Raw genomic sequence first — 18,357 nt, forward strand, 5'->3', positions numbered from 1 at the left:
AAATTTAATTTCTTGGGCCCTGCAGTAGCGTTTTCATTGTGGGTGGCTGCTATAACCTGGAGAGCTGTGCAGCAAACCTGGGAACTGGCAGAGGTTCACCAGGAATGTGGAGAGCTCTAAACCTCCCCAGTTTGTCCTGCTCCTCTCCCTGTGCAGCTGGCACATGCCAGGAGGACAGAGAGCTGGGACTGTTCACCTCCAGCAGCCTGCCTGGAAAGCAGCTGTTAAACTCACTTTTTGCTCAAAGTGGAACTGGGGAGTGTGTAGCAGGCAGCAGCTGGGCCAGCCTTTGTTTTGATTCTCCTAGGGAAAAATGTATTTTTAAAAATTTTCTTTTTCCACATAGAAAACATTGGTTGTGCAAAAAGGGCATTTTCTTGCTGAAAAACCTTCTGCTGGAGAATTCCCCAACCAGCTCTTTTTCTGGAACTTACTCCCACAGACTGAAAATAACCCAAACTTGGTACCTTTCCAGTCATGTTACAAAAGCTAATGTTTTGCTAGAGTCCCTGGAGACAACAGAGTTGTGCTACTTATATTAAAAAAGAGGTAGTAACAGCTAGCAAGTGCCTGCACAACTGGTTTGAATGCTGCTGGCCCTTAATTCAATCACAGGTAATGAAAGATTAATAATAAGGCACTTAACCTTAAATAGTGTTGCAATTACTTTGATTATGGAATAAAAACCAGAAAGCATTTATGACATTTACTATTTTTAAACCTCATTATTTTGGAGAGTGTCATTCAAGAATTTTGAACACTCGAAATCAGTAAAAATGAAATGCCACTGATTTTTCTTTACCTGACTCAGGTGCTCTCCAGTGTTATTTCTCTGTTCTATAGGTAGAGCAGAAGGCAGGTGACAGAAAGTGCCCTTGAGTTCCTTCATTTGAGAGGTAATCTTGTTTCACTATTTTATGCTCAGATGCCCACAAAAGTGTAGTCACCTCTCTGTTATTTTATATAGTTTTGTGGTTTTGTTTAGAGCAAGTCAATTTTCTTGGCCAAAATGGCTTTTTAATAAAATGATACCTTTTTCAAAATGTATTTTTAGGTCATAATTTTGTGATGTAAGGGATGCTTTCCTCCACAAAGATAAATAATGTGTCCTATATTGCCAAAACTAATATTGTGAATATGACTATAATTTCATAATACATACATGTTGCATGGTAAATATATTGATACAAAACACTCTTAAGGACACCCAAATGTATTGATACAAGACCCTCTAAAGGGCTCAAGACTCTAGGAAAAAAAAACTTGGAGCTGTATCATGTGGTCACACTAACTGCACACAAAATCTCTCTGCAGAGAGAAGTCTGGTTTTTAAGAAGGAGGAGTATTCTTCCTTAAATTTCCCTTAGTTTGATCCAGGTCCTGCCCAGCCACTCCACACCTTTTAGCTAGACTAAGTTAGGATACACACCAGATTTTGTGCTTTTTAATCTCAGCAAGAACGGCTGACAGCCAATTCTGCTCTGCCTGACAGCGTGGTTGGGGTTAAAGAGGAGTGAGCATGTGGGCTCTGCTCACACAGAGAGAGGGGCTGCTGACAGCAACACAGCTCAGCTTTTCTGGGTGCATTCCCCATGGAATCCTCTCACTGGCCTGGTTTGGCTCAAGTTCACTAAAAGCAGCAACTTCTGTCTCCTTAGTCACTTTTCAGACTGATGCCTTTACTCATCCTGGCAAGAGGAAAACATCCAGAGCCTGAAATCCTGAAATCTTTACCTTTTCTGTTCTGCTGCCTCATCATGACACTTCATGGTTGCGTGACTCCACTAGAGGAATAACAGTGTAGGATTTGAGGAAAATACACTTTTTCTAAAGTCAAGTCAGGCTGCACATTATTTCTACCCCACTTGCAATTAGCAGTGTGTGGGCTGATCACTAGCACTAACAGTGATTAGAACAAAAACTTCACTGTGCTGCTCTGGGTGTCACATCTTGCTGGAAAAGTTTAATTTAACAAAGTGCAGAAGGCAGCAGAGGAACTCCTGTGGTTCCAGATAGCAATGTTGCAGCTCTGCAGCCCTCTTCAGGGCTAACAGTGACTAGAGTTTATGTACATGCACCACAGGGAAAACGACAGCTTTGCCCAAATGCTGCCTTGCTGTGTGTGCCTGAGAGTGGCTGCACCACTGTCAGATCCCCAAAATACTCACGTGGAACAGGGATGTTAAGTGCACTATTTTAGATTTTATTCTGACTTTTCCCAGCTTACAGTCCCTTACTTTTTCTTCCAAATTGTTTATTGATTCAAATTTTATTGATTGTTCCTACAGGTGAATTTTTCAACCTTCAAAGTGGCATCATGACTTTATTATAGCTAAATGTTGACTGCAAAACAAGCAGGACCTGACACCTCTTCAAACCCTTAGTTCTGGTTTAAACACAATTCCAGCACACACTGTGTGGCAAGAACACTTTAGAGCCTCTTTCTCACATAACTAAACTGTAACTACAGAATCATAATTGTGTGTAAAATATTGGAGATCAGTAAAACAAAGTGAATTGAGAGCACTGAGACTAACTGTGCATCTTATGGCTAATGGTTGTGATGCATTTGTGTCTTAAGGACCTGCTCAAACATAAAAAGAGCTATTTTGGTTTGAACCATTAGTGCTACCTTCTTTGTCACCTCCATTTGTCTTTTATCCACCTTGCCTCATCTTTTTTTTCTATTCTGTATATTGAGCAACTATTCAGGTGTTTAATGTCAAAGCCATTAAAGGGATAACCCAGGGGACATAGGAGACAATGCAAACAGCAAGCGTAGGTAGTGAGCAGCAGCTGTGTGGTGGAGGAATTCTCAGACTGAATTCTCTCATTCTTCTGGGTGTGTATATGGGCTATTTCTAAACTGTTCCGAACATTATCGAAAAAAAGCAGCCTTATTGCCATAGAATTATTTGCCCTCAACAAAAAATTAGGAGTCTATTGCTCAGGAAAATAAACAACCCCCCAAACTGAAGACCTATCTGATGTGTTGAAATGGTTGAGCCATGCCAGCAGCATCACCTGATCCTCCCTCCTGAAGCTCTTCCCAATTTAGCTGCAGGAAAACATGAAGTTGGGCAAACAGCTCCCTTACTGCTAAGTGGGGCTTGTATTACACGCTTGCATGAGTGGTCACTACTGACTGAACCAGTCACTCCTCATGATCAACACTGTCTCTTCCCCTCACACTTAAAATAACTGCTGAACTCCAACAACCTTATCAGAGAATACACAAGCTTACAGATGAGATACTGAGGCAGAGGGTAGCACAGAGTGCAGCTAGAGCATGGTCCTCTCTGAACTGGGTGCTTGTTGTTAGGCTGAGGTGCCTGGGAATAACTGGAGGCTGCACCTTGCACCATGAGAAGGACTAGCAACTGTTTTCTTGTGCCTTTGTGCCTCCTGTGCCTGTGGATTTGCTGCCCTTCCAAATGTTATGACTAATGCATAAAGCATTGCTCCTCTCCAGACACTCAACTTTTCACTAGCTCAAGACTTAAAACAAGCCATGAATCTGTGTGCTGCTTCAGGTCTCCAGGCGTGTAACCTTTACTGGATATGCCACGCTGGCATTCGCTGTCTCGCCTGTGCTGTTTATCAGCCTTACTCGCTTGCTGGAGTATTGCAGGCTTGCAATCTCTGAGAACCTTCTGGGTTTACTCTTTGCCATCCTCCTCCTAACTACAAATTAAATGGGAAAAGGATTTCTAGGAGAAACAGTCCAAAAGAGCTTAGGCAATATTTTGTGTTGAATTTCTCTCCTTGGACCTTTATATATCATTGGTGTATCTTGCAAGACAACTCTGGGGTTTTGAAACTAATTTTCCATCATCATTAGTGAGAAACCTACCCTCAGCTTCTTTTCATTAATGTCTAACACAAGACTGAGAAGAAGTTCTGAATGTGTACACTCTTTTTAACTTGATGATGCCATATGCAAATAATTAAACAAGGCACAGAAGCAATGGTTAAAAACACTACAAAACTTCCTCATTAAACGAAGCAATTATCTGCCAGAAGAGAGACATCTGAACCCTCTCACTCCACACACGTGATAAGACCTCCACATCTTGCAGCTGTTTAATTTTTCCCCAAGAGGAGAAAAAAATCACATGTAATTACCATCAAGGGTGAGGAGAACATGATGGGTGCATAGATGGTGACATTCAGTTTGTATCCATCAGTGAGGTGGCTGTGACTTTGCATGTGATCTGTCTGATGTTGCATGCAAGGGCACAGATCTATGAAAATTCAGTGGAAACATTAATTGAGTTCCAGTTATGTCATGTGCTACTGTGCAGAAGAAATGACTCCTGAAACTCTAGAGCTATGATTTGCTGTTTGGTGGTGGTTCAACTCAAGAAGTTAATACTTGGAGCCATCTCATCCTGCGTGCTGCGTGACATTGGCATAGTGTCTTTGAGCTGTCTTCTCACTGTATTTTGGGTAGTGAAGTGAACTGAGGAAATAGATTCAACGAAGGAACAGTGCATCAAAACAGAATGGCACTGAAAGAAAGTCATATTCATGGAGATACATGTATTTTCAAAGCACTAAACCAGATTAAATGCCTCCATGTTGTGTTCTTACAGTACAGTTTATCTGTTTCATCACCAGCACCGTTCCTGTCACTGTAATAGCTGAGATTTTTCACAATCTGTAGTTGTGGAAACAATGCTGTTGCTGCCTTTTACAGAGGTAAAGCTGGGACAGAGAGAAATTGAAGAACTTGCCTACAAAATGGGAAATTTGTGGACAAAATGAAGATGGGTTTGGACCTTCCACACTTCAGGTTAGTTTTTCACATACTGAATCATCCTCCTTTTCCTTAGGCACAGGAGAATAGTAAAAAAAATTACGACGTTTATTTTTGTATAAGAAAATTTGAATATGCAAATTGGAAAATGGGAATAGATTTTTTTTTAAACTTACGACCAGAAGGTGTTTAAATCTGCCAAGAACTTCAGTCAAGCAACTGTTTTGTTCTAGTTGGGATGTAGGTTAGTGGTTTCAGCAAATACACAGATAATTAACTGAAACTCCTTTTGTTCTAGCCGACAACATAAAAGCAATGAGAGAAAGGAAACAAATCACAGGGGAGTTCTGTGGCATCTTGCAAGGTTTCCAGTGCAATATACACAGAATCACACTGATGAGCTTTCCCAGTGCTAATGAGGGGATGCCAGACTGACAACACCAAAATCTGATGGTTTTGCTGAAAAGGAACAATATGACAAGGAGCAGCAAAAATTCCCTTTTCCAGGAACCAGTGAAGAATTGTGAAGGGAAGGCTACAGACACTGAGTCCCTTTCCCCTTTCAGCAGTGGCACAGCCTACAGCCCCCTGAGGGGGCCAAGGCAGAGGCTCCTCAGGGGTTACCAAGGCTGTGACACAGAAAAGCAGTCTGTCTGTAGGGATGGGAATCTAAGCAGGGTAACTGGAATATCTAGCACTGTGTTATCATTACACATTTATCTGCAATATATGGCACATAATAATATCATGGACATCCCTCTGGAATGTTACTGCAGGTGTAAATTGTGTAGGAAGGGTCTCTGGTCAGTGAGGACTGTGAGGTGAAAGGTCTTACCAACTTGTAAACTCCTCTCTTCCTCACTCCCTCCAACAGTTGGTAATGGATTATTAATGGGTAATAATTATTAATTATTAGTTGGTAGTATTTATTAATTTTGTGCATTACTGAAACTTGTGGTCAGCAAGATGTGAATTAATGAGGAATCTCCCAGAAAATAAGAAGTATTTTAACCCAGCTTCTCCAGAGAGCACATTGAATCATATCAGGTTATTAGTAAAATTATCATGGTCTTTATTGTAACGGCAAAGCCAAAAGACATTTATTTAACAAGAAATTTTATAACAGAAGAAGCAGTGGCTGGTCTGTGAGGTGCCCAGCAACCCTTTTATGTCAGACCCTGAGAGGTATTTTATGTTTAGGAAGGTTGGCATGGCAGGGTAGACACGGTGCTGAAACTTCTGGAGGTGGAGGTAAGGTGCGTTTAACAGGCAGCAGCAAAAATACAAAGCCACCTCTGGCAAAGGAACTTGCTGAGTTATCTTGCTGCAGCCTTGTTTGCCAAAGAAGTTGTCTGTAAACCCTGCCATCATTAAAATTCTTCACGGTGATAACAGCACTTTCCCCAGAACACTTTGTTGAAGCTTGCAAATGGAATTATCTGCTCTGACTGCTCTTTTGAGCAGTGTAAATCTTCAACAACAATCCTAAATAAACCTGTGATATACAGTGCATGGAACACCTATTTTTATAAATATCTCTGCAGAGGAATGCTAGGGATAGGAAGAATAAATTACAAGCAAGAAAATGGCAATTTAAAACATGCTCTAACCCCTTTGCTCCTTGGCACTGCTCTGCATTAACTTAGCTCCAGCCCCTGGAAAGGCAAAAGTCACACATTTTATTTACATAACTCAGAGCTTCTAAATAAGAAACAATAAAGAAGTGAAGCTTTGTAGGAAAAAAACCACATAAAGTATGAACAAGAAATACTACTTTAGCCTCTGTGGCCAGAAAGATACCGGTGTTGGGAGTAATGTGCCATTTTAACAGAGATACAAACATTGTGACCCAACTGCAGTACAAATACCAGCTCCTCACTGGGGAAATCATCTCTCTTTTCAGGAGAGGGACACCCAATGACTCTCTGGTGCCTTGTTAGGAGCCCAGTGCTCAGCACCTCACCATGCCCAGGACAGCTGCCTTTCTGCTGTAGGCTATGACTGCTCCTCAGGGATCTGAGCTTCCCTGAATTTGGGTGTAATCCTAAGCATGAAGTACTTCTTAATCTAATCCTAAACCATTACTGCATGTAACTGTCCAGAGCTGAAATCCCTGCCTGGAAAGCAAAGAAAATGTTTAGCAGTGGCTCTTTAAGCACTCTCTGTATTATACTTTACATCCTGACCTCAGCTCAGTGAAATTTGGGCTGTTTAGAAGGGACCAGAAAGTTTTTCCATGTCCATTGCTGTAACTCAGAACACACTGCTTCATCTTGCAGCATGTACAGGAACTGTAAGTTAGTGTTTCTCTACTATTTCACCCCAGCCAGCCCTTCTCATTCTAATGCTGCTCATTCTGGTGAGTTCTAGGATGAACCAATTTGGGCAGGCAAAAGAACCTATTGGCCTGGGTTAATGATGGTCCAGGTGTCTTCTTATAGAGCAGGTGACAAAAGAGAATGGATCTTGTCCAGAAGGAAAAGTTGCATTGTGCTGTCTAAAGGAGATTCATAACTATAGCTCAGTAGAGAGGCTGTGATACCGTTACACTGAGTTAGCCAGTACAATTTTCTGTGCCCTGCTATTGTATCTTCAAATTAGTGCAGAGCAGGTATGATCAATCCAGTCATGTGCCATAGAGCTCGAATCATTTTCTACCTGTCTGGGAGATGACTTTTGTCACCCTGGTTATTTAACTCCTAGGCAGCTCTGTGCCTGCTAGATGTGCTGCTGGCAAGGGAAAACTCACATATCTTTAGGCACTGGTCATGCTGAAGAATGATTGGGATGAAATATAGGATTCTTTTTCAGGATCTCCTTCTACTTGCAGCACCCACGGATGTTTTAATTTTTCACACTGTACTGCTGTCCTGTGTGGCCCAGGCTTTTTAAGGCTTTTTAACTACTGTCAACTCAAATGTCAGCTGGTATTTATTACACCAGAACCAGAGCAAGGAATTCCTAAAGACCTTAAGAAAAGCATATTTCGTTTCTCATGCTCAAGAGAAATTTTGGAGTAATTCCAAGTGAGGAAAGAAGACAGAGTAAAAACTTTTAACTTTCAATGAGCCTTATCTGCACATACACATTTCCTGTGCTAGAAGGACATTTGAAGCAGATGGGATGTGATCATCCCCAAACTCCCAGAGATGCAGCAGAGCTCTGACTCTCTTCTGCAATTCAGGGCTATAGCAATAATACTTGTATTGTGTGCTCAGTTAAATTGCCCTTCCCAGAGGCAATGCTCTGGTCTGCTCCGATGGCACCAACAAAATGCCGCCTGAGAGAGAGAGCAGGTGAAACGCATTCAGGTCCATTGCTTCCCTCCTAGCAGCTGGTGGGTATTGCTGTTACCTAGAGCATTCAGAGCCCTTGCAAGGAGTGGGGTGAGCCGATCTCTTGTGTTAGCTGCAGCCCGTTCCCAGCCATGGTGGGCCTGCTGCCGAGCCCTGGGGCCAGGCCCGGGGAGAGCCAAGGGCTGTGGAGGGTGTGAGGGAGCACCAGGCTCATGGAGCACCAGGGCTGTGGAGGGCATGAGGGAGCGCTGGGAACATGGAGCACCAGGGCTGCAGAGGGCGTGAGGGAGCGCTGGGAACATGGAGCACCCAGGGCTGCTGAGGGCATGAGGGAGCGCCGGGCTCATGGAGCACCCAGGACTGCGGAGGGCGTGAGGGAGCGCTGGGCTCATGGAGCACCCAGGACTGCGGAGGGCATGAGGGAGCGCTGGGAACATGGAGCACCCAGGGTTGCTGAGGGCGTGAGGGAGCGCTGGGAACATGGAGCACCCAGGGCTGCTGAGGGTGCTCCCTCACGCTGGGCCCGGGGAGCAGCCAGGGCATGAGGCCGCAGTGTCAGCTGCACGGGCAGCTGCACACCCTGGTAAGAGCAAAAGCAAAATGGAGCAAAATGGAAGTGGAAGGCTGAGATTGCAAAAAGGGAAAGTGAACCCCAGGTAGGGAGTTTGGAATAATTCCAAGTAAGGAAAGAAGACAGTGCCCAGACAGTAAAGCTAGTGAGGGAACTAACCAAGACTAGGGGATGCCCTAAGTAGAAAAGACTCCAATGGTAGGAAGACAAGATGAGGGAAAGCTGTGGATATTGTATCCTGACTGTGTCGCCCCAGATCAATCCCAATCCAGCTCCTTTCTCTCTCTCTGGTGTGTGGAGAGAGAGGGCAGGCTCAGCTCCCTGCCAGTGCGGTGCTGAGGGCTCTGCAGTGCCCAGCCATGGGCCGCCAGTGCCTCCAGGGCTGCCCCTTCCTGCCATGGAGGATTGTGGCAGTACCAGTTGTTGGGTCTGGATTGAAGGCACTTGAGACAGTAGTTCATGTTCAGACTCAGGTGTTCATTATTTATCAGTAAAACAGTTTCACTATGGTGACTTCAGCACCTTTTCATCAGAAGGCACAACACGGCCAACAATCTCTTGTTCCAAGGTCTTTTAAGACTAAACTCTCCAATTAAGAACTGACACCTGGATTATTTTCCCTTTTAACCCAATAACTGATCCCACAGAGCCCCCAGTGGGGACTTTTCTGCCCAATTACAAAATGCCACCCAAACCATGAAAAGGAGGAAGAAGAAGCATGAAGAAGAAACCCAGGACAGTACCCTGTGCCCTCCATCTTGCTTCCATCCACAAACCCTTCCATCCAAAAATCCCAAACCCTAAATTTCTCACCAAGTGATACACCTACACTGCTCTCTATAATCTATTTCACACTTTTGTGGATTCCAGTCTGTCTTGAAGTCTGGGAAACTTTCTCCAGAGTGAGGGTCAAAGTCAGTGCTGCCCTGGGGGTCAGGGCACCCCAGAGCAGACACAGAAATATTCCCAGTGCCTTGGGTTTCCACAGAGGGTGAGCTCTGCTAACTGCCAGTCATGTTCTTGAAACATTTTTTAGTCTTTTGGACTGAAATATGCAACACTCTATAATTCTCTGTTAGAAGGACTTACCCAAGTAGGAGTCAATAACACAACCCCAACACAATTGCCTCTTGTGTGGGAGGCTCTTGAATACTTCCCAGTGTTTATAAAGTGTGTGCAAATTCATGAATGTATTTGTTACTAATAATCACCCAAACATATTAAAAACTTTGAACTGAATACTTGAAAGAGTACTAAGCCTACCACCAGAATGAAGTCTAAGGGCTCTCGGCAGCAAAGTGCAGTAGAAAATTGTGGCTGAAAGGAACAGATGTTTAAAATGAATGCTTTCAGTGTGCTGAACTAAAATATAATTTAAACACATACAGAAGACATATAGACTGGCTTTCAGCAACACAACCCCTGAAACACCTATACAAGTAACCTTGTTTTGGATCAGCAAGGCTTATTCTATTTATTAAATCAATAAGTGTAAAGCCCATAGACCATTTTAGTTATCAACCTTTTCCAAATGAATATCCCAAGCATTTCTAATGACAACCAACTGATTTTCATTATTTTGACCTCCTTCTTCTTTGACTGGATCAATAATGTCTGATGTAATAATTCATCAAATTATACTGGGAAACTTATTGATTCTTCTTGTACACATTAGCTGGGAGAAAAATATGTCAGGCTCTCACTTTAGCCTAAATGGCTTCCAAGATTGAAATTAAACTGCATTTGGTATTTGTATGAAGGATATTAGCACTGTATGTAAAACAAATCACTGAAGCTGAAATGGATGTTTTACTTGCCCCAGTTCCCCTGACACTTTTATGGCACCCATCACTGCAGTGTGTTTTTCATACCCTAATTGCTTTGTGAGATCTGTGCTCTGCCTGTGCCTCCCACCCCTGCCCTGGTGCAGCATTCAGCAGTGCTGTCTGACACTCCTCCTCCTCCTCCTGCCTCTTGGGGAGGCTCAACTCGAGGCCAACTGGAGATTTTATTTAGTTGAGAGATGTAGGAGAGAAGTAGAAATCTTTCATGTAAACCCTGGGTGTTCACAAAAGGATCAAAAGCTTATGTGTATACGATGGTATGGGGCAGGATTAATATTTAGCCATACCACGTTTTTAGGTGTTTAGGGGTTTATTAGTGAAAGTAATATTTGAAAGAAGGCAGTGAAGAAAACTCTATGTTACAATATGCTGTATTTTCCAACAGTACTGAGCCCGTGAACTATCAATGGCAATTCATTTACAAGTATCAAACTTGTGGAAATCTAGCCAATTTTATTTCTTAATACCTCTGTACTGATAATTTTGGGGGGGGAGGGATGTGAAGATAAAAACACTAAAACAATGTGCTGAGTCATTAAGCAGAATGAAGCATCCCTTCCCCCTGCAGCTGTAATCTGTCACCACATCACCTATGCATGTGTTGGAATAGCCAACCACAGTTTCTTTTTCACCTTTTGTTTCAGATGAAGAGACTTAAAAATTGCAAATGTTTCTCCCCTTAGATGCAAGAGCATAAATCACGAGTAATACTGAGCTCTCTGCCTCATATTGATTCTTTTGTGAACTAAGCCAGATGGGTTCAGATATGAGCATGATCTAATATTCCCCTTAGCTTGATTTATAGATTTCTTTGTGCATTACCTGACCATAAATGAGTCTTGCATTATTTCTTGTGTGCCTGTCAAATTAAAGAAAAATACTCTCATTGACCTTTCAACCTGGCAGAAAAAAAAAGAGTCAGAGACATTTTACTGCATGTATTACAGGGATCTTGGTGCTTACATGCCAATTAAGAGTGTGTGATTATGAAAGAGGTCTGGCAATTTGTGTTGTGTGTAATGATTTCATTTTCCTGTAAAGCACGGAGTGGATGTACTGACAGTAGCATAAGCTACATTGCAAATAACCCTAGAAGAGAGAAGAAGAGGAGAACAATTTGGCACAATTCATTCCTTAATTTACAGAAACAAGCACTGATTGCAAGAACTGAAATGTTTTTCTGGAAGAAAATAATGTTCTTTAAAACGTGGGCCCAGCAAGCGGAATTGCTGAGCCCCCACCGCTGCAGACATTAATGCCAAAGAAGGGAGCAGGCATCGGTGTCTGCTGACCCCAGAGACCTCTTCTGGGAGCAAAATGAGCTTAATATGTATGAAAAATAATGAGCAGTGTACCAGGAGCTTATCATTAGGACACAACCTTGGGCTCTGCACTTGCAACCAGCTCGAATGGGAGACACTGAGCTTTGTCTGAGCAAAGGGCTCCTGCTTAACCTGCAGGGACTGACCTCAGTGACCCCTCACCTCCTCCCACCATCCTCAAGCATGTTAATAAGCCTATTATCTCCTCTGTATTTATTTGCAAATAATGTTCAAATCTAGCAAAAATAGGCATTAAACAAAGAAAATGTTTCCATCTTTGCCATTCTTCAGTTTTTTGACCAGATGAAGTATGGTAAACATCCTCTGCAACTGCTCAGCAGACCAAATCCCTGTCATGTTCCTATTCAGGTTGTATCTCTATTCTGTATCAGGAGATGACATTTTCAGTAGGAATAAAATTTTAGCTTCTGTCTTCTAAGAAATAGAACTTTTTAAATAAGTCTTTCTTTGCTATGTGAGCATGCCACAAAACCTGGCTGGTAGCCCTGGCCCTGAAAACAGGCAGACCTGTTTGTGTTCTCAGCTCTCTTTTCCAGTGTCTGTGTCACCAGAAAAATCCTTTTTTCCCCCCTATTTTTCTCCAGCTCAGATATGTTTAGACTAGCCAACTTGCTCCTACAAATGAAAATAGCGGTTCAGGAATATTAATGTTCCTTTCCAAACCCTTGTTAAGGTCACTGAAACATGAACTACCCCATTTCCTAGTCCACAGTCTTTATTTTATTCTTACGTGGCTCTGCTGTGGCAAGACAGCTTTTCTTAACACATCCAATTGGCCAAACAATGAAGTGTTTTACATCTGCCCAGGGATGCAGCTGAGCACTGTATCTGTTCTGGGGGCCAGTATATTCATGAGAGAAGGTCATAAGTATAGATTTTCTTTGCTTTGGATACTTTATTTTAATTCCCGTGGCTGATCACATTTGTTTATTTTTATTACCCTAAGCTTCCAGTCCCCGAGAACGGGATCTGTGGTGCTAAAGACACTTTTATTATATATGAGACTTCAAGTGATAGTCTTTGCCCTGAGGAGCTCACAATAAAAATAAGCAGGCAGATAGAGAGATAAAAGACATGATTCAGCATCAGATGTAATTTGCTGTATGAAGCTGATCCAATTGTATTTGAAGGATTTATTTTACACATGAAGAAACTTAGGCACAATGAAATTAAATGACTGGCAGAAAATACCACAGAAATCCATGGCAAAGTAAGGACGAAACTCTGATTGCCCCATAGCTCCCAGGACAGCCCTTCTCTTTGAATCAGAGGGAACTATTTAAGCGTTACATTTACACACCTGCACATGCTGTACACCCCAATTTGTAGAATTTTTACTGGTCTACACAATTCTGCCACCCAGCAAGTTTTTTGTGTTTTTTTTTAAATCCCTCTGCTGTGCATAAGGCTTGCACCATCTCTTCTTTGTGAGCTGTTCTAATTCAGAGATACTCTTGATGTCTAGCAGAAATGGTGCTTCAAAGAGATGTTTACTGCATAAAGACACAGAAAATACACCTAAATTTCCTATTCTGATCAGTATATTTATATGAAAAGTATTGTGGTGATAGATCAAAATGCAGTGATTGCTATTCCCCTTCACATGGTGATTTATAATTGTGGATTTACATCTGGCTAGGACTGTTCAGACTGTCTGGCTTGCATGGTAATAACAACAGGCTCTGCTCAATATCTTTTCAGTATGGCAAAGCCCCTTCACTTTAAACAATTCCATGAACACACAAAAGGAAAGTTAAAAACCTCTTGCAAAATATAAAAATAATAAAGCACAATCAGTGAAATCCTAAATCATAATGACAACTTTATCCAGTGTCAGCTACAGACACTCACTGACTACAATGTTTTAAGAGAAGCATTTCTATATCTGGTAAGCAAAACAAACAACAACCAAACAAACAACAAGCAAACAAACAAAAAAATGAAAAAGGGAAAAGAGGCAGGGGAAGAATATTCAAGAATTCCTTAATAGAATTTAGGGGCTAACAGCAGAAGAAAACTATTGACCCTGTGATACTATGGAGTTTTATTTTACAGAAATAAAATAGGATGCTGTAGGCTCAAAACATCCTGCTCCCTTGAATAACATTTCCCAGTCTGGGAAGCATAAACATCCACGAGTCACCTTCATGTTTGAATACTAGAAACAATTATCTTTGGTTCCCTTTGTTGAACCCACTAAAGGGGTTTTTTCTTCAGTTGCCTGGAAAAACAAATGTACTAGGCTGAGGGCTGATACCTCACTGTTGTTATGAGCTGGACTATGGCATTCTCATTTAAAAAGTAAAACAACAGACTGACCTATGAGACCTTTACTGTATAATGAAGAGGATCTTAAAAACAGACTGATTCATGGAGGAGTTTTCTGCTGGTATCAGGACTGCAAATTTCCTCCTGTTTTGAGGTTGGTCATGGACAGGCTGTGAATGTGGTTCAGGCTTCAAGGGAAAAGCTGTAATCCATGCATTTCCCCAGAACTCTCCTCCTACTTCGGTATTCCTAGAGCTTTCTTAGAACACAAGTCTTAAGAATTTGTTCTAGAATGAAATATGTCCTAGAAAGGCTGAAAACCAAGAAAGCCAAAATTTGCCTCAAGTTCCAGCTGATATTCAAGACCTGAGCCATCTACACCAAGAATCTTTGCCATCTGTGACACCCTCCAGGGAGAATATGCTGTGCTCTCCAGGTTGACTCTGCACAGCAGCAAAATATCCCTTTTTTTGCTGGACACACACTGCCCTTATGAGGAGATAACCAGAGCTGAGCTGTTTTGGAAGCATCCATCACTGCAGCCCAAGCAATAAATCCTTCTCCTTGTCCAGCACTTTATTCCATAGTAGAAACATAGATAGTGACAGAGAAAATCACTTGGATCATCTAGTTTATCCCTTGCTGGGATAAGGATGGCTTCTTGCATTCATTGTCTTTGCAGACAGTACCTCATCCAAAGTTATCACCTGACCTAAAGTCTGAGAGAGAAATGGAATATTGCTAAGACAATCCCTGCTTGTGTGCCTGGTTTATTGCTTGTGTAGCAGCAGAGAACGAGTACAGCTTACAAGACAAAAAAGGGGGAAGAACTGTAAACCTTTCTCCTTCCCAAGGATACCATTTCAGGGGAGATGCTGAGGGAAGGGGAAAGCAGAGCATTGTGTGTCTGTGAGCAGAACTGTCCTGAGGGGGCACTAAGAGAATTGTTGGAAATCACGAGAAAGAGTAAGTGTAGTGGTGGTATCTAGGAGGGTCCTAAAGGACTCCCCTTTCCTTAATCCAGGGGATTCTCTGAGAAAGGACAGGGAGGCCTTCCCCATCTCTTCCCCCTGTAAAGGGAAGAAGTCACAAAAGTGTTGATGTATTTTCTTTTAAAAATTATAAAGAGGATGATGCCTCAAGGCTCTGTATAACAGCTGGAAGCCACAGCTGCTCCTTAGGACCAGACCCACTAAAATAGGATTTTGTAATGTCCCTGGTTTTTTAGGGCTTCAAGTGTGCTCTTATACCACAAGTTACAATTTCATTTCCAGAAGGTGTTTGCTTTCATGACATTCAAGGTGACTCTAGGACAAGACCTAGAGCAGTGAGAGGGAAAAGCAAGGCTTTGCCACACTTTGATTCAAGGTCCAGCCTGTGGGAGACCCATCCTGTCTCTGCCACTGGGAATTGCTGTGAATGTTCCCATCCTCCTTGTGTCCTTGAAAGGACATTTTAACAGCCAGACAGCCGTCTGTTCTCCATGAATCCCTTGGAGCATGGATGCCAGCTCCCTTTTCAGCTCATCTGGCTTCTTACTCCTATATTAGAGTCTCAGCTCTAGGTCTTGAATTTATACCTCCCTCTTGCACCCTTTTACCACTTTGCCTCACCAGGGCCCCTGGACAGCCCAGTTCCCTCTTTTCTTGCCTGGTTTTATTTAGAGCATTTTGCAGTCAGTGTGGGGGCTGGGGAGGGATATGCTGAGAGCCATGTCAGAGACAGGAGGTCAGGAGAGGCAGAATGGATTGGTGTCTCACCATGGGCTGTGTGAGAGGCTCCTCAGCCTCTCCCTGCCCTCTGTCACCCTGCCTTGCTTCCTGCTCCTTCAGCACAGAGCACAGCCTGTTCCCTGGGTTATGCTGAGGACCCAGACAGGATAAGCCATCCCTGTCATGTGCTGAAGGATGGCAAACACCTTTGTGTTCCTATTGCATCAACATCTGCGTTGGGATGGTCAATCTTTTAAACAATTAACTAAAAAAAAAGGTGATATTTTGGCCCAAACAGGTGGAGGAGATGAGAGGCTCTTTTTCTTGGGGACAGACAGGAAATACAGCTTTCCAAATCAGTTTATTTTGCTTATGATTCACCACAGGATTTTACTTTCCCTTTCAGAATGCTGTCAGCACACAAAAGACATGGTATTTTGGTACACTGTGGTATTTAGAGCAGCCACAAAATATTAGAATCCAAATCATATCCACCTATCATGTGATTATATGACAAACAAGCATAGCAGGAGATCCTCTGTGCCATGCTCAGCCCTCGACAGAGCTCTCACAAGCAATGTAAGTGATGAGCTCCTGTTTAGGAACGACAATCCACACAAATTTGTGTGGATCAATGATTATTAAAAAGAAAATGTCATTAAAAAGGACAGTTGGTGGAGTATCATCCAGGAACTGTCAATGTCTCTGCCGGGAAAATTAAAATAATCTTACAACACATATTTCAAGTATTTTGAATTTAATAATTAACTAAAAGATGCAACAGCCACTTTCTAAAGTGCATTTCAGTACCAATTAAAAACACTGATCTTCTAAAAGGCAATTACTTCATTTTTGCTGAGGCTTGCTGGGATCTTTCATTTATTAAATGTTTTATGAACTATTTTTTGGGTTTTGATTTTTTTTTTGTTAATGAGGGTAGCAGCTAATTAAACACGAGAAACTTTATTCTGAACTTTTAAAAAAATCCAAATGTTTTGTTTTGACATTTATAGGAAAAAAAGTAATTTTTGTATTGGAAGTAAGTTTTAATTTTGAAGATTTCTGTTTCAGTGATAAAAACAAAACACTCGAGTTGTCTTTTGGACAACTGAAGCAATTCTTCCCCTTACTGATTTTGGTTAGTCCTCTGAAAATAAAAATTATTCAGAGGCCAATTCTTCTGGCAGGAAGGGGCTCTGCAGATGTTACTTTTCACTTGGTATTGTCCTGAGAAGCTGTCACGGCTCTGCTGACACAGAGTGAGCTGAGGTGCCAGTGAAATCGGCAGTATAGCTACAAATAAATATTTATAGACTACAAAGATAGGAGATATTCTAGAAAATTTGTCCTGTCCTTTACATCAGCAATCCTCATGTGCATTGCTATTAATAGTTATTGGAGGGTTTTTTTTCAATAAGTCAATGTAGAACTGTGGATTAGTTATTTTAAATACAGCATTATTACAGGGATTCTTTCTCTCATAATTTTTCAGAACTGAGACCCTAATTGCAAACCCATTGCAAGCCCAGGACAAGAAGAGCCAGTGGATTCACAGAATAAAGGAGTAAGCAAACCAAGGGACGGTTACACGGCAGAGGCTGGGAAAGCAGTGCTGCTTGCTGGGTTCTTGTGTTAGATGAGGGACACCATCAGTGCCAGGGAATGGCACATGAGCAGAAATCCAATCCCAAACACATCCCCAGAGCCCAACAGGCTACAGTGCAGAAGCTGTTTCCATCTTTCAGATCTTTGACATTGTTAGAAATCTTAATATGGCCTCATTTTACAAATTTAGGTTCAAATTTCTCCCTTCTTCTCAACCTCCCTGTTGCTCTGGGAACTGCAATTCTTTCACCATACAAAGATCTCACTTCTTGTCCATGATGGGATGCAACCTTTTCCTGAGGCTTTTTGCATTTTATATTTGTGTAAAAAAAGGTGTAGATTTGTTATCTATGGAAAGCAACAAGGCAAGAGAGGCAGTGCTGGCTGAGCCCTGGGGCGTGCTGGGGAGAGCTCAGGGCAGGGTGGGCTGGGACTGGCAGCTCCTGTGGGAGACAAGGGGAGGTTCATCAGTACAGCCAAATCACAGGCTGGATCAAAATCATCTGGATGGAGCATTTCTGCTCTCACCAAACTGAATTTCCTTCCCAAGAATTTTCTATTTCGTGACAAGTTTTAAAACTGAGATTTTTTTTAATCTTAAAACCCCAAATTTAGAACTTCCCATAGGACACAAAGTCATACTTTGGTGATAAATCACAGGAAATTATGCTCCTGGAGAAACTGAATGTCTGGGTACAGGTAGCTGATAATAGTTTCCATAATGGCAGAGACCCTTAACATGGCACAGGGATAACCCTGAGGACAGTCCTGCCTCTTACCTCTGCAGAACCTGCACTGAATTCCCACAAAGCTTTTGCAGCAAACAAAAACTGAACTTAGGAGCCTTTATAACCAGTTGCTTTCTTAAGTCTTACTGCTTTCTGTTGGTACCTTGGCAGAAAAATGGAGAGTTATTTCATATATTTTCATTTGCAAAATTAAATTTGGAGAGGAGAGAG

General features: G+C 42.2%; 1 protein-coding gene and 1 long non-coding RNA gene across 8 annotated transcripts in view; one reads left to right on the plus strand and one right to left on the minus strand.

The window, feature by feature from the left end:
- Positions 1-18,357, minus strand: part of CHST8 (carbohydrate sulfotransferase 8) — a 205,626-nt gene that overhangs the window by 175,079 nt on the left and 12,190 nt on the right. The gene's annotated exons all lie outside the window — the stretch shown is intronic.
- LOC141730801 (uncharacterized) lies at positions 533-17,361 on the plus strand. The gene is made up of 3 exons (XR_012582463.1): positions 533-615; positions 4,700-4,795; positions 17,286-17,361. It is a non-coding gene; the product is annotated as an uncharacterized LOC141730801 (long non-coding RNA).

Source organism: Zonotrichia albicollis, chromosome 13 (genome assembly GCF_047830755.1).
Source record: "Zonotrichia albicollis isolate bZonAlb1 chromosome 13, bZonAlb1.hap1, whole genome shotgun sequence".
NCBI classification, from domain to species: Eukaryota; Metazoa; Chordata; class Aves; order Passeriformes; family Passerellidae; genus Zonotrichia; species Zonotrichia albicollis.